This window comes from Triticum dicoccoides, chromosome 5B (genome assembly GCF_002162155.2).
Source record: "Triticum dicoccoides isolate Atlit2015 ecotype Zavitan chromosome 5B, WEW_v2.0, whole genome shotgun sequence".
Lineage (NCBI taxonomy): Eukaryota > Viridiplantae > Streptophyta > Magnoliopsida > Poales > Poaceae > Triticum > Triticum dicoccoides.
The window spans coordinates 175555460-175572732 of record NC_041389.1 but is presented as its reverse complement, the minus strand read 5'-3'; positions in this window follow the sequence as shown (position 1 = coordinate 175572732).

Genomic DNA, 17273 nt, shown 5'->3' with positions numbered 1-17273 from the left:
CCACAGATTTGAGGCTTTCCTAAAAAAAGGTTGACGCACAAGCAGTGACTGTTGGATGTCCATCCAATGGCCGTCGTGCTTCTTCAGTCTCTGCTCTTCCTGCTCCAGCCGCTCAAACAAGCGCCGGCGGGACTACCTGCTCCCTCTTCCCCGCGGCCGGCTGTGCTGCTGAGCAGGCCTCATGGCCCCACCATACTCCCATCGCTGGCCTAGCCATCCCTCTACTCACCCACACCTGCTATTATTCTCCAGCGACGGCAGACGAACCAGTAAACCCTCGTACAGTCATACTCCCCTCCGCGTGGGAAACAATTGTCGTGTCTTCCCTACATCCGTGTCGTTCCCTTCCTAGGCCTCGCCGTCATCCACCGCCCTGGTGCTCTCGGCGCGGCGTAGTCAACATGGTCAAGGAACGGCTTCCATCAGCCGTGGACTATACGTCGAGGGGCCGACAGCTGGGTCCACGGCCGCATGCAAGGAAATGCCTCCTTATTACGCGCAAAATAATGATTCCTCCACCTGACATCAGGGACCCACCGAAAGGGCCTCTGTATTTTGTGAAAAAAGTTACCACCGCTGACAGCTCGGAGCCACCAGCTATATCTTCGCACGCAAGGAAGTGCCTCCTTATTACACACAAAACAATGAATACTCCCCCTGTTAGCTGGGACCCAGTATAGTGGCAGGCTGACTTGTGGGCCTACTAAGTTGACGGGGACGGAGGGCTTTGTTAACTTACTCAATATGCACGATTCTAGCTCCAGTGACCGTACGATGTCCATCCAACGGCCGTAGTGCTTCTTCAACCTCTGGTCTTCTTGCTCCAGCTGCCCAAACCAGCGCCGGTCGTGCCTCGTGCTCCTACCTCGCGTGGCCGGCTGCGATATGGCGGAGGCCTCACCGCCGCCTACTACTCCCACCGCTGGCCAGCCCATCCCTCTACTCACCCACACCCCCTGTTATTCTGCGGCGACGGCAGCCTCACACCGCAGCGAACCAGTGAACCCTCGTACTCCTCTACGCGTGGGCATCCACTGCCGCGTCTTCCCCGGCTCCACGTTGTCCCCTTCCTAGGCCTCGCTGTCATCCACCGCCATGGTGCTCTCGGCGCGGCATGGTCAACGTGGTCAAGGAACGGCTTCCATCGGATGTGGACTGTACATGGAGAGGCTGACAGCTGGGTCCACGGCCGCAGCAAGGAAGTGCCTCCTTATTACGCGCAAAATAATTATTCCTCCACCTGACAGCGGGGACCCACCAGACGGGCCTCCGTATTTCGTGAAAAAAATGTTTCCCCCCTGACTGCTCGGACCCACCAGCTACACCTTCGCACGCAAGGAAGTGCGTCCGGGCAAAAAAAAATGATTCGCTCCCCTGACTGCTGGGACCCACCAGCTACATCTTCGCATGCAAGGAAGTGCGTCTGGGCAAAAAAACCAAAACTATTCGCCCCCCTGACTGCTGGGACCCACCAGCTACATCTTCGCAGGCAATGAAGTGCCTAACAGTCGGGACCCACCTGGTCGAAGCATACGTAGCGTTGTCATTCTGGTCGCGAACGTGTATGTACACACTGGTCGTTGTAGAGGCGCGCATGTAGCATGTACACGTACGTAGGACGGCCAGGGTGAAAGAAAGAAAATACGGCCACGTATGTGTACATACGGGCGGGGTCTCGAAGGCCTACTCGCGCATACGTCCGGCCAGGGCTTGTGTACATGGCTGGGTCGGAACAGAGAAACAACGTCGTTGTCGTGTTCATGGGGAGCCAACCGGCTAGCTCGAAACGGAATGCGTCATCGTGTTCATCGGGAGGGCTTGGACGGAACAGCTGATGGAAACGAGGCCTGGCGTACCGCAGAATGGAGGAAACGGCCTTGTGTTCAACCAGCCACGTTTGAAACGGGATCCTGTTCATGGGAGGGGTCTCGTGTACCGCAAAACGGAGGAGCCTATGTTTGTTACATGTCTCGTGTTTATGCTCTCACATGCCTCTATAATCCATATTCACATGATTGCATACATGTAGGGGGAGCCTATGTTTGTTACATGTCTTCCCAAAGCTTTACTTACTACTCTTTATATCTTTATCTAAAGCTTTGATGTATGTTGTCATCAATTACCAAAAAGGGGGAGATTGAAAGCACAAGTGCTCCCTAGGTGGTTTTGGTAATTAATGTCAACATATCTCTTGTTGGAGTAACACTTTTATCTAGTATGTTTCAGACAAGTTCAACAATGGAGTGGCATGGACTAAAGGATGTGGGAACTCCTTTAGGATGCTAAGGACAAAGGATTGGCTCAAGCTCCAAGCTCAAGACTCTTCATTTCATATTTTAGTGGTCCAAGACCACATTGAGTCTATAAGAAAAGCCAATACTATCAAGGAGGGATGAGGTGTTGCTTAATGAGCCTCTTTCTTCATGTGCTTAGTGATATGCTCCAAAAGCCTCAGCTACTTTCCCACTTCCACAAATGACCTAAACCTAAAGCCAAAAATCGGTCACACCGAGTTTTTCTATCCGGCGCCACCGATTTCATATGTCTTAGCCACTGCCACAAACCCTAAGCAGATCGGTCTCACCGATAGGGATCTCGGTCTCATTGAGATGGGATTGTAATCTTTCTGTGTATATCCATTACCAAAATCGGTCTGACCAAGTTTGAGCAATCGGTACTACTGAGATTACAATGCAAAATCTCTGGATAACTCATTAGCAAAATCGGTCTCACCGAGCTTGTGTAATCGGTCAAACCGAGTTTGCCTGACCAACTCTCTGGAAAGCTTATTACCAAAATCGGTCTCACCGAGTTTGTGTAATCGGTCTTACCGAGATTACGTTATGCCCTAACCCTAACCAAATCGGTCTCACCGAATTGCACTTCGGTCCCATTGAAAACCCTAACGGTCACATTATTTGCTAAATCGGTCTGACCGAGTTTAATGATTTTGTCCCACCAAGTTTGCTAGATTGTGTGTAACGGTTAGATTTTGTGTGGAGGCTATATATACCCCTCCACCTCCTCTTCATTCGTGGACAGAGCCATCAGACTGAACCTACACTTCCAGCATACATTTTTTGAGAGAGAACTACCTACTCATGTGTTGAGGCCAAGATATTCCATTCCTACCATATGAATCTTGATCTCTAGCCTTCCCCAAGTTGCTTTCCACTCAAATCTTCTTTCCACCAGATCCAAAACCTATGAGAGAGAGTTGAGTGTTGGGGAGACTATCATTTGAAGCACAAGAGCAAGGAGTTCATCATCAACGCACCATTTGTTACTTCTTGGAGAGTGGTGTCTCCTAGATTGGGTAGGTGTCACTTGGGAGCCTCCGACAAGATTGTGGAGTTGAACCAAGAAGTTTGTAAGGGCAAGGAGATCGCCTACTTCGTGAAGATCTACCGCTAGTGAGGCAAGTCCTTCGTGGGCGACGGCCATGGTGGGATAGACAAGGTTGCTTCTTTGTGGACCCTTCGTGGGTGGAGCCCTCCGTGGACTCGCGCAACCGTTACCCTTCGTGGGTTGAAGTCTCCATCAACGTGGATGTACGATAGCACCACCTATCGGAACCACGCCAAAAACATCCGTGTCTCCAATTGCGTTTGAATCCTATAAACCCTTACCTTTACATTCTTGCAAGTTGCATGCTTTACTTTCCGCTGCTCATACACTCTTTGCATGCTTGCTTGATATGTATTGTGAATGTTAAACTTGTGCCTAAACTCCACTTAAACTTAAGGAAACTTAAAATCTGCAACTTGGTACTTAGTGTCTAATCACCCCCCCTCTAGACACCTCTTCTCAAGGTCCTATAGAAACGTGCATCGCTCGGCCCCCGATCTCCCAGCGTAACCGGGAACTCCCCAAAATTTTCCTCGCCCTCGCTTCTACCACGGTTTTTTCTGTCATGGACGGCCCAAAGAATGTCATGCAGCTGCGTCTCCAGCCCGCCCAGGATGAAAAGCCCATTTTCTGTCATGATTTTTTGTCATAGAAATAGGAGCCCACCACATCTATGATGATACCGGGTTTTGTCACAATTATCATCATAGAAGTGTCATATGTTTGATAGAAATTTTTTTAGTTCGGCCCAAAATGTCACGTATGTGTCTTTTTTTGTAGTGACCTCTTTCAAACCAGCTGAGGAAATAGTTAAATTTCAAGTACACCCGACGGACCCTAACAAAACAACATCTATCGGAGCACAGCTGGATCTAGCAGTGGACGCCGCCCTACGCACATTCTTGCGAGAGAATTTGGATATTTTAGCGTGGCACCCTTCAGACATGCCCGACATCCCACGCAGACTGGCCGAACAGAGTCTCAATATAATCAAGGGATTTAAACACGTGAAGTAGACACTACGGCGATTCTCCAAACCCAAGCGTCAAGCCATGGGAGAAGAGCTAGGCAAGTTGCTAGAGGTTGGGTTTATTAGGGAAATTATACATCCGGATTGGTTTGCCAACTTGGTCATGGTACCAAAGAAGGACAAATCCTGGTGCATGTGCATCGATTTCAAAGACCTCAACAAGGCTTGCCCTAAAGATCCATTCCCATTGCCTCGCATCGACCAAATCATTGACGTAGCTGCAGGACACGATTCTTTGTGTTTCCTCGACGCCTATTCTGGATACCATCAGATTAAGATGAAGGAATCGGATCAGGCCGCAACTGCGTTCATCACCCCTTATGGTCCTTTCTGCTTCAACACTATGCCCTTCGGGCTCAAAAACGCTGGGGCTACCTACTAGCGTATGATTCAAACTTGCTTGGAAAAACAAATCGGCAAAACAGTCGAAGCATATTTGGACGACGTGGTCATCAAGACAAAGCGTGTCGAAACACTGGTAGAGGATCTCCGCCTCACCTTCGACAACCTCCGAACATACGACATACGGCTTAATCCGGAAATATGTGTCTTCGGAGTACCAGCCGGAAAATTTCTATGGTTTATTTTTTTACCATAGAGGAATTGAAGCAAACCCAGCCAAAATCCAAGCTCTACCACAATTGGCTATACCAACAGACCTACAGCAAGTCCAAAAACTAGCAGGGTGCATTGCGACCTTAAGCTGTTTTATCTTCAAATTAGGAGAAAAAGCATTACCACTCTACAAGCTATTACGACGCACTGATAAATTTGAATGGACTAACGCTACAACAACCGGATTGGAAGAAATCAAGGCCCTACTTGTAAGCAACCAAATCCTAGCTGCCCCAGGTGCTGGCGAGCCTATGTTGTTATACATCTCAGCAACTAACCAAGTAGTTAGTGTTGTACTCGTCGTCGAACGAGGGGAAGAGGGACATAAATTCCCCACCCAAAAACCAGTCTATTATGTATAGGAGGTCCTTACACCTTACAAATCCGATATCCACACTACCAGAAGATAGCCTACACAGTCTTCATGGCAGCCCGTAAACTGCGACACTACTTTCAAGAGTGTTCGATCACAGTGGCATCTGAAGTACCACTCAACGATATTATCAATAATAGGGACGCTAGTGGCCGCATAGCCAAATGGGCCATCGAGCTTTTACTATTCGAAATAGTATACAAGCCACAACGGGCTATTAAATCCCAGGTGTTGGCCGACTTTGTTGCTGAATGGACGGAAGCCGAACTCCCTAAAGAGTATAGCTCATACTCCAATAGGATTATGTACTTCGACGGCTCCAAAATGTTGGCCGGACTGGGGGCTGGTGTCATCTTAAAATCTCCTATCGGGGCCACAGTCTGCTATGTATTACAAATTATGTATACAGACTCCAATAATGCAGCCGAATAAGAGGCGCTTATGTATGGTCTTCGCATGGCTGTCTCCATGGGTATACAACCCCTGGAGGTGTGTGGTGATTCCAACCTCGCAATATCCCAGGTCAATGGAGATTTTGATGCAAAGGACCCAAAAAATGTGGCATATCAAAACACCATAATAAAAATATCTGCTCGGTTTGAAGGACTCAATTTTCATCATGTTGCTCGAGACAGTAATCAAGCAGCCGACATCCTCGCTCATATGGGTGCTAAGCGCGACCCTGTGCCACCTAACACTTTTGTGGAAAGGCTCTTTAAGCCATCCGTAGTATGGCAGGGTGAGAGCAGAGAAGATAGTGCGGACCTGGTCACACCCCCAGCTGCCGAACACAATGCAGACACCATCGGGGGTCCGGATATTGAGGTAACACCCTCTACTCATGAGATCATGGTTATTATCACTCCTTGGACTAAACCATTCCTGGCCCACCTTAATAGGCAGGAGCTTCCCGACGGTCAAAACGAAGCTCGATGCATAGTTAGGTTCTCTAAAGCCTTCAAAGTGCATGAGGGTGAACTGTACAAAAAAAGCACTATCGGAGTCCTCCAAAGGTGTATCTCCAAAGAGGAGGGAAGGCAACTCTTGGTAGAAATACATGCTGGTCTGGGTGGTCATCACGCCGCAGCTCGAGCCCTCATACGCAAGGCATCTAGGACAGGCTTTTCCTAGCCCACAGCTCGAGCAGACGCTCAAGCCCTTGTCCAACGTTGTGTGGGCTGTCAGCTTTTCGCCAATCAAAGTCACATGCCTCCCACCGCATTAAGAACAATCCCCATTACTTGTCCCTTTGCAGTCTGGGGGCTTGATATGGTTAGACACATTAAAGGGGGAAGCCACAAAAAGAAATACTTGCTGGTAATGGTGGATAAATTCCCTAAAGTGGATAGAGGCCAAACTGGTAAAAATAGTTGAGGCAGGGCCAGTGATTGACTTTATATCCGGTGTAGTCCACCGTTATGGTGTCCCGCACAGTATCATCACTGATAATGGCTCCAATTTAACAGCTGATGAAGTGAAAACCTGGTGCGCTAAGTTGGGCATTATACTCGACTATGCATCAGTATACCACCCTCAAACAAACGGCCAAGTCCAAAGGTCCAATGGTCTGATCAAGAGTGGGATTAAGCCCAGACTAGTGCACTCTTTATGAGAATCAGACAAGCACTATGTTGAGGAACTCGATTCCGTACTCTGGGGATTCCGGACCATGCCCAATCGAACGACCGGATACACACCCTTCTTTATGGTGTACGGCGCAGAGGCCATATTGCCTTGCAACATTATTCATGACTCTCCTAGAGTGTGCATGTACGAAGAGAGAGAAGTCGAATTAGATCGGCAAGATGACCTAGACGGACTCGAAGAGGAGCGCGATGTTGCTAAGGCCCGTTCTGCATTTTATCAACAACATGCCAAGCGTTACCAAAGTAGAGAAGTGTGGGCTAAGACATACAATGTCGGAGAACTTGTTTTATGCCTCTCGGAAAAGAAAAAGGACAAGCTCAAATCCAAATGGGAGGGCCCCTTCATCATAGATGAAGTCCTTACTGGAGGAGCCTATCGCCTTTGCAATGCAGCGGATAACCGCCTTGAGCCGAGCCCATGGAACGCTGCCCGGCTCCAAAGATTCTACGCATAGTTCGGCCTCCTTAGGTTTCACTTTAACTAGGTTTTTTCCTTTTTCTCTTCCCTTTTCAATTTTTTCCTTTTCCCTCTCAATCTATGTTCGGATCAACCGCATTATTTGGGGCACACATCATTAGATGTACACACCCCACCATACATGGGGCTTCTTTAACCAAGCATATTATTAAAAGGTTATACGCTTCCTTTGCCCATGATGGTTGTTGCTTTTGCCATTTTATGCACCTCTATGACTTAAGTTTTTGCCAAGCTGGGTTGCCTTCCTCCTGTGTTTATACCCTATGTTCCCGATTGTTCGGCTAGGGTGTAAAGGGAGTGCCTATGTGATTGTTACAACCAAGTTATCCGTATCTGTACCTTAGGCGGGTGAAGCAAAAGCTAGCGTTCTTAAGGGAATAACTAGTAGGCAAATAAATGATGGACTATTTTTTGGAACAACTATGGAATCGGCTGTCTGTACTTCGAATACGAGCCTAGGCATGCATCATTTAGGATGTCAACCCAAGGAAAGGAACCCCTTATGGAACTATTTTTCTTGGAAGATGTTTCTTACGTTAAATAGTAATATAACATAACTCCCCGAACATATTTAGTCTATTCAAGCAACATGACCGGATTGCCTGGTTTCCGAAGATACTAAACGTTTCTTAGCTAAACATAGTATACGGAAACACTCCAACTTTTTAGTTCGGAGGTGGAAGCCGAAGGTCTGCGATGGCAAAATATTTACAAGTTCGGCAGGAGATAAGTTCGGTCATAAAGTACATTGATACATAGAATCGAACGCCTACTCTTTCTCAACGCCAACTATAAGGCTATCTAACTTACAATCTTCTTGTGAATATTTCGCTGCTCTCATTACTTGGTCATATACCAAGCTTACAAGAATTTCCTTCCCGTCTAGCCCCTAAGGTACAACTTGGGCCATATGATTTGGATCAAATCCAGTGTAGCATGTCTTCACCATGGCCCATGTCTCTCGCGCACCTTCATGGCATGCAGACGTCTTCCACAGCTCAAAGCGACGCCGAGCATCCTTGAACAGGTCTGCCAACCCCTCCATACTTTTTGGAGGGGCATAGGATGGCCATAAAACTTTGGCCATATTCTTCATGGCTTTCCGGGAATGCTCATGTAGCTTCGACAGTTCTTTTAGAACGTCACTTGGAAGTCCGGACACTTCCTTCTCTTGGCGGCCGGTCACTAGACCTGTATGAAACCGAATTATAACATTCTGTATTATATGATTATATGAATACTCCAGATGATTCAAAAGTCATACCAAATATGCCGCCTTTCAGCATTTGGTTTTCCTGTTGTGCCTCCAAGACTGGAGCATTTAAGCTCTTTATCTCTTCGGCATGCTTCTTCACTTCCTCTTCCAGTTTTTTATCTTTTCCCCCTGTCATTGGGGCACTCTTCATTTCTTCAAGCTCTGCAACAACGGCATTTACCTGTATCCGGCTTGTCTCGAGTTCCTGGGATAGTGCGTTGTTCTTCTCCTGGAGAAAATGCGGTCAGAAACGATCCTCAAATCGGTTAGTTCCTACCACTTTAAGTCTCAGGGGCTACTGGTATATATATATATATATATATTAAATTTGCATAAATTTTCACCTAGATATCCTTTGAGAATAGGCGAGTAACTCCCGTACGTCCATCCCGTGCATCTCGGATATACGCACCCATGGTGCTAAGAGTGGTAAACTCTTCCTCCGAAAAGACTGGGCCACGCAGGGTCTCTTTTAAGCGATGGTGATTCATCACGCTCTCCACCTCGGAGTTAGTCACGGACACTTCATCCGGATCTTCCTGAGGTGGATGACATGGCGCCACCCCTGTATGCACCCTCATGCTAGTTGACAAATTCGGCATCGCGTTGGCTACGGCTTGGCTTGCTGGGATCTTTAGCATGGTTCACCGTATACCTCTCTTGAGATAATAGATGGAGGATGAAAATGACAATTCGGCTTTACGTCCAAGTATGAAACAAGAAATTTACCTTTTTGGTGATGGAGCAGGCTCAATGGCGCTCCCGGCTTCCTTTCGCTTCGCACAACCACACCTTGAGGGTGCCATCCTTCTTCTTGTTGACCGACCATGCGTACGGCTCGCTGAGCATCGAACCTGCGAAACACGGCCCAGTACAGAGGGTAAGTTATGAGCTGAAATTTCAGTCTTTTAAATGATTTCCGGACACTTACCTTAACAAAGGGGTAGAGATCGGGGTAATCGGCCATAATAGCTACTTCCAAGCCGTCAAGGCTTTCCTGGTAATAAACTCCGTCTTCAAATTCCACGAATATATCCGGATCCTCATGGAATCTGGGGTCTTCATGACGTGCATGGTCTTCTGGTTGAGGAGGAGGGAAATAGGTGTTCTCGACTACCTTCATCCATGACTGTTTTGAAGCAACCAGAGTATTCGGTTAATGCATCCCAACAATAAAAAGGGTGTTGAATGACTAAAATTACCCAGTCAATCGAGTTGTACATGGAGAAATCTTCTCGGTAACTTAAAAGGGCGAAGTCTTCTTCCTATCCCTTATAAAAATCCACCTGCATGGCAGCCAATGCACCTTGGTTGTCCGGACCCTTTTGCGTATAGCGAGACATGTCGTCCTCCCTGTTGTAGTTCCATAAAGGACCCACTCTGGACTGAAGAGGCTGGATAGATCACTTTATCGCAATAGCCATGACTTCAATGATGGAGAGTCTGGAGTGCGTCAATAATCTGACCTTGCTGACCAATATCATCACTTCTGCACTATCCTCTTGTCCGGAGGACTTGGGGCGCTAGCTGAATAGATTCTTCAAGGGAACGCTGGAGAATTCAGGAAACCCGCACCGAACAGAGTCCGGATGAGGAACATCCTCAATGTAAAACCATTCTAAAGACCATTCGTCGGACCCCCTCTTTGGAGTCCCGACTGGGTAACCAGATCTGGCTATGCGCCATACTTCAGTGCCGCCAACTTCAAATATAGACTCTCCACCCTGGTGGCAGGGGACGAGGCAAAAGAACTTTTTCCATAGTTCTAAATGAGCCTCGCAGCCTAAAAATAATTTACAAAGGGTGACGAAATCAGAAATATGCAGAACGGAACCTAGTGTGAGGTTGTGCAGTTGGATTCCATAATATTCCAGTAGGCCCCTGAGGAAGGGGTGGATCAGGAATCCTACGCCCCTCAGAGGGAACGAGATGAAGCACACCCTCTCCCCTTGGCTGGGGTTGGGGAAATTCTCTGCCAATGCACCATCGCCCATAGAAGTTAATACTGCCTGTATGGAGACTAGATCCGCGGGGGGAAGATATCCTTTTGTCTGGAGAGGATTGAGCTGAAGATGGAATACAGAACAACTTTGCCAATCTCCCTCTTGAGAGCCATGAGGACGCGAGGAGGAGCCAGGACACTAGCCATGGTTTGAGCTTTTTTCGTGGTTTACTTTGTTGCTCTTGGGGCGATGTGGGATGGCGTTCCGGGGATCTAATCTCGTTATATAAGCACCACCCGTGCCTACTAAAAGTGTTAAAATATAAAGGTAACGGACCATTTTCATTCCCTCAGACAGGTGGAAATCGAAGCGATGGCAGGAAGGAATCATAAATACTGGACGCGGAAGCCGATGCGAGATTATCATTAAGCTGTAGTATGGTGGAGAACCCGCCTTGCAAAGCTGAAGACTTATATCCGCATACTACATCGTCATTGAAGGCAAGTTCAGGGGCTACTGAGGGAGTCCTGGATTCGGGGGTCCTCGGGTGTCCGGCCCAGGAGTATGGGCCGGGGTGGATGGGTCGTACAAGATCAAGCTGAAGATTATTCTCCGTGTCCGGATGGGACTTCTCCGTACGTAAACGACAAGATTAGAGTCCGGGTGTTTCCTTAACTGATGAACTGACCTTGTATGAACCCTAGGCCCCTCCGGTGTGTATATAAACTAGATGGGTTAGTCCATAGAGGCTATCATCATTACCATCATCGAAATATTCATATGCTAGACATCTAGGGTTTAGCCATTACGATCTCGAGGTAGATCAACTCTTGTAATCTCCATACTCTTCGAATATAATCAAGCAGGAGTAGGGTTTTACCTCCTTTAAGAGGGCCCGAACCTGGGTAAACATTGTGTCCCCTGGTCCCCTGTTACCATTGATCCTTAGACGCATAGCTTGGGCCCACCTACCCGAGATCTGCCGGTTTTGACACCGACAGTTGGCCATCTCCCAACTGCGGTCCATCGCTCGTCTTGCACCCCATGCTGCAGAACCGTACTTGTCTCGCGCCCGGCAGCAGCACCAAACTCGTCTCATGCCCAGCAGCAGGACCGAGTTTGTCTCGCGCCCGGCAGCAGGACCAACCTAGTATCGCGCCCGGCATGGGTTTGTGTTGGTCGCATCCTTTTTCCTTTTTTCGGTAGCCATGGGTTTGTGTGGTTTGATATTTGTTTGAGATACTTTCATATTTACACTTTGGTGCGACAGTGCTGGAAGCAGCCTATAATTAGGTTTCGAAGGGATTGCAGAGGATGAGATGATTTGTGCGATGATTGATTTCGCTCATAGGGGAGGAGATGAGGCGTGCAAGGGAAGATTGTTTTTTTTAGACTAGGTCGTGCAGCGGTGGAAAACATTTAGAGTCAGTGCGCCGGCCGAACGCTCGGCCGGCCACGTACACGCCGGCAATCGGGCCACACACCACCGTTTAAGTATTTGCCTTATCCCCTCAAATCGCTCCTATCCATTCATCCACCGCTGTCCTTTCCTTTATCTCCTTGCACGTCTTGTTCCCCTGCGGTAGCCTCTAGAGTAGTTCTTGCTGATGATGACCGCCATCGATCCCATGCCAGCCTGTCCGCCGTCCATCCTGCAGCATCCTCCCCGCAAATGGCGCTATTTTGGGAGGCCCCCACCACCGTGCGCGACAAGGGAAGGGGGAGGTTGTTGCCTGCGGCACCGATGAGGTGCGGTTCTTGGGACAGGCCGGGGGATTCGCTTCAACCGGCGATGATGGTGGTGGGCGGCAACGGCGGTGGCCACCATGGATTTTTTGCTGCATCAATTTTCTTTGTTCGAACCACTTCTTTTTTTGCTGGAACCTTCTTTCTTTTTGCTACAAACTGAAAGAGTTGTTGCTGTGTTGTTGCCATGATTTTTTTGCTACATCAAATTTATTGCTGGAGCCACTTTTGTTTTTTGCTCGAACCATCATTCGACATTGCTGCAACAGGTGAAGATGGTTGTTTGGCGGCGAAGGAGGCGCTCACCATGAATATTTTGCTGGAACCTCCTTCATATTTTTGCTGGAACAGTTTTTCAGTTTTGCTGCAATTAAAGAGGATGGTGGTGTCCTCACAGATAGGATTTTTTGGCTGGAATCTCTTTCAATTTGTGCTACCACCAGCAATTGCAAAAGCTGCAACAGGCGATAAATTTTATTACCATGGCAACGGGGTCACGACACCGACAAGTTTCTTTTGCTGGAACCGGTACAATTTTTTGCTACTACCGACGAACATTTTTGTTGCCACCAGCAAACCCGGAGGAGAGTACTTTTCACGAGCTCGTCCCCCTGGTGTTGCGACCGGCGACCGGCGCTACGACCATCCCACCGTGTTACCATTGTCAGTGAGGCAGTTGCAACCAGGGGTGGAGGGAGTTGTTGCATGCGTGGATACAACGAGGAAGACATGAGACGACCACGGCGAGGCCGGCGACCAGCAGCGACCGACGGATGGCCATGGCGAGCCACGGGCGATGCAAGCTATGGCAGATGTGCGGCAAGTGATAGGCAACGCGGGCTGTGGCATAGGTCAGCGGTGGCCAGAGTCAATGATGCGCTTTTTCCTCTGTTTTTCTAACAAAGTGGGGTGAAGAAGTTACAGATCGTACGGTTTAGAATGGGCTAATCATACGTCATTGGTGCGACCGGCCCAAATACTGGCCGGCGCGCCGGCGCCTATTAGCGCTTGTTTATTCAATTGTAATGTTTCAGGGTATAGTTACAATATCATGGGGCTATAATAGCCAAACATGCCTACCGAAAGGAAGACTTAAATCAAACATAGCTAGATTTTTTTGTTTTAGACTAGGTTGTGCAGCGGTGGGAGGCAATAAATACCTTTTTTAGGGATAGGCTATAAATACCAGATCCTGTTAGTCCAGAATCTGCCCTTTCATGGCCCATATCGTCGAGCCACATCTGAGCTGCTGGTAACGGGGAGCTCCTAAGGGGCGCCTCTAGCGTTGGTTACCAGTTCGGGCGCCCACGTGCCCGCAACTGGGCCGGCCCAGGTCGCCTTGTTAGCTTGTGTTGGTCGCTTTGTTCACTGGATCGCCTTGTTCACTTGTGTCGGTCGCTTCGTTTCACTGGATCACCTCATTCACTCGATCTCACTTGACAGTTGGCCGATTGACTGGTCAACTGTTAAAAAATCCGAAAAAATCGAAAAAAATTGTAAATTTAATAATATTCATGAAATTTGAAAGGAAGTCCACAAATTTGAAAAAACTTAACAAAATTGAAAAGGTTTCACGATTTTGAAAAAAGTTCATCAACTTTGAAAATAAAGTTCATCGATCTTGAAAAAGATTTCATCGAATTTGAATAAAATAAAAAATGTTCATCAATTTTGAGAAAAAGTTCACTAATTTGAAAAAATTTCATCGAATTTGAAAACAAGTTCATCGAATTTGAAAAAAGTTCATTGAAATTGAAAAAATTCATCAAATTTGAAGAAAAGTTCATCAATTTTGGAAAAGGTCATCAAATTTGAAAAAAATAATCGATTTCAAAAAAGTTCACGAATTTGAAAAAAGGTTCATAAAAATGACAAAAAAGTTCACGAATTTGAAAAAAGGTTCAGAAAAACTCGTTAGTTTGGAAAAAAAGAACAAACGGGAAATAAGGAACAAAGGAGGAAAGAATATATACTTTGTCAAATAATGTCAAGTGGGTTAGTTGGTTATTGCAGTTACAATTTTTTGCAGTTGGTTAAAACGAAAATATGCTGGGCCCATCATGGACGAGGGGTGTGCGCCCTATACGCGTAACCCAGGAGCATCTAGTTAACGAGCGCTCCTTCGGGAGCCTCCCAACGATCATCGCCACTTGACGCGCTCTCAGCCGTCCGCCATGTGTCGCGCTGTAGGCGCTCCCTCTGAATTTTATTTTTTTATTTTTCCGTACATGTTTTCAGCTTTCTAAACGGGTTTTTCCGGGTTTTTTCGACGTTTCGGTTTTTCACCGGTCTTCCTTAGCTTTTGGGTCAAAAAAATTCAATTTTTTAAGTCAAAAACACCTTTTTTTTTCACGAGAGTCACGGCCGTGCCTCTTGGAAACGGAAAAAAATGTGTTTTTTCTATTTTTTTCCTTTCACGAGAGGCACGGTTTTGCTTCCGGCCATGACTCTCCAAAACAGAAAAAAAAACATGTTTTCTGTTTTTTTTGCGAGAGGCACGGTTTTGCTTCCATGAGAGGCACGGTTGTGCTTTCGCGAGAGTCACGGCCGCGCCTCTTTGAAACGAAAAACGCATTTTCTCTCTTTTTTTCTTCCATGAGAGGCACGGTTTTGCTTCCACGAGAGGCACGGTTGTGCTTTCGGAAGAGTCACGGCCGTGCCTCTCAGAAATGAAAAAAAACATGTTTTCGGTTTTTTTCCCACTAGAGGCATGGTTTTGCTTCCGTGAGAGGCACGGTTGTCCTTTCGCGAGAGGCATGGGCGTGCCTCCTTCGGAATGGAAAAAAACTCATGCTCCCGGGTCAGTTTTATGTCCTTTTTTTGTTTGGTTTTTTTCATGAAATATAAGTTCGTCAAAACCTATCAACATGGGATCTAGTTTTGAAGATCTCGTCGCGGGGAATCCAACGGTGAAAACGGTTCAAGATTTGGACGCGCGGTTTAAGAGATAAAATGTTTTGAATCAACGGATCTACGAAAAAGGGAAAACGTCCCAGGTTGCGACAAGTGGCGCACATGTAGCGTGCCACTTGTCGCAACCTGGGGAGGTGGGAGTGATCTTTATAACGAGTACTCCTCAACTAGTGATTTCGGCGTAACCCTGTAATGGGCACTTAGAGCACCATTTAGAATTTGCCCTGGTAACGTGGAACAAGGCAGCATGCTGCCTGCTGATCAGTTGTGGGCCATGGGCCCCGTTGGAAAACATAAATAAATGGTCAATACCTGGGCCTATACGCTTGGGATTGATGATTTCGGGGAGGACTGGCGGGAAAGATATTGAGAGTGCATGTGCTTGGGCACAGAATAGCACTTTCGCTCAACACATAGCAAACTATTATATTTTCCTAAATTGAATTATTAATGGAGCTGAACAAATGCATTTATCATTTAATTCTCATGTTAAGGTAATCCAGCAATGAGGAAAAGCAATGAGCTATATTTGGTATTGGTTGATGTTCATGACTTTTATTAGTTGTGCTGCTAAGAGCTTCTCCAACAAAGGCACTAAATAAGCCGCGCATCTGAAAAATGGAATTTTAGCGCGCACGCAACCGAATCGGCATCTCCAGTAGACGTGCAAAAATCACGCGCGCGCTAAAAACCACTCAGCACACCGAACAGAACGGCATCGCGCACCCGCTTTCTCCCGCCCCGCGACGCCGCCGATGGCCTCCAGCCATGGACGGGCGCACCAACATCCCCGTAAGCCCTCCACACACGCGCGACCTCTCCGCCGCCGCCGCCGCAAACCCGAGCGCGGGCTTGACCTCCGCCATTGGTGGCGGTGCCGCTGCGCCTCCGAATACCATCCTCGTGCACGGGCTCTTCATGCCGCCCAGAATGAGCGCATAGGGTGGCGTCGTGCCGCCGCCCGCCGCGAAGCCATGGAGCTTTGCTTCCAAACGAACCATGACGGCCACCGCAACCGCGACCGCCACAGCGACAACGACGGCGTCCCAAAAGAAGAGGATAGCGGTGATAAAGAAGAAGGCAGGAGTGAGGCTGGCCGTGCCTCCGCTGCCCGAAGCGCCGGAAACATTGCAATTTGTTGCCCCGGCGGCCGATGCACACATAGTGCTCAATAAAATTCCCACAAGGTATATTTTTTGTTTTTGTTTTGTTGCTGTTGACAAATGTGCACATATAAAGATTGATTAGTTTTCCTTTGTCATATAACTTTGTAGTTATAATGATGACACATATATGGCGACTATGGGTGTTGGCTCCAACAATTGGTCTCAAACCAATGAAGTTGATGAAGACGAATATAAAGTGGATGATGAGGGTGAGGGTTTGATCGATGAACGAAAAGCAAGGGCTTCCAACTACACCACTGCCTAAGACGTCTTGCTTTACAACACATGGTTGAATGTGTCGATGGATCCCACCGTTGGAACGGACCAAATTAGAGATACATATTGGCTTCAGATGAAGTAGTTCTTTGACACGTACAACAAGAGTGGAATTGAGCGCACCGAAAGATCTCTTCGGTCCCGGTGGTTGATGATCAACAAGGATTCTCAAAAGTGGGCGGCGGCAATGACGGCAGTTGACAAGATACACTCAAGTGGCAGTAATGACAGAGATAGGGTGAGTGTCATTTCCAATGCCTCCCATGCATCCCATGCTCATCATTTCTTCTATGTTCATGCTTCATCTTTTGTGTTTCTAGCGATAACTTGTTCTTTTGTTTGCAGCTCAACATTGCACAAAACTTGTTTCGAGGAGAAGAGAAGAAGACCAAGAAAGACAAGGTGAAGAAAGGGAGAGCATTTATGTTGCCCCATTGCTACGAGGTGTTGAAGGATGAATAGAAATGGAAAAAACCTGACAAAA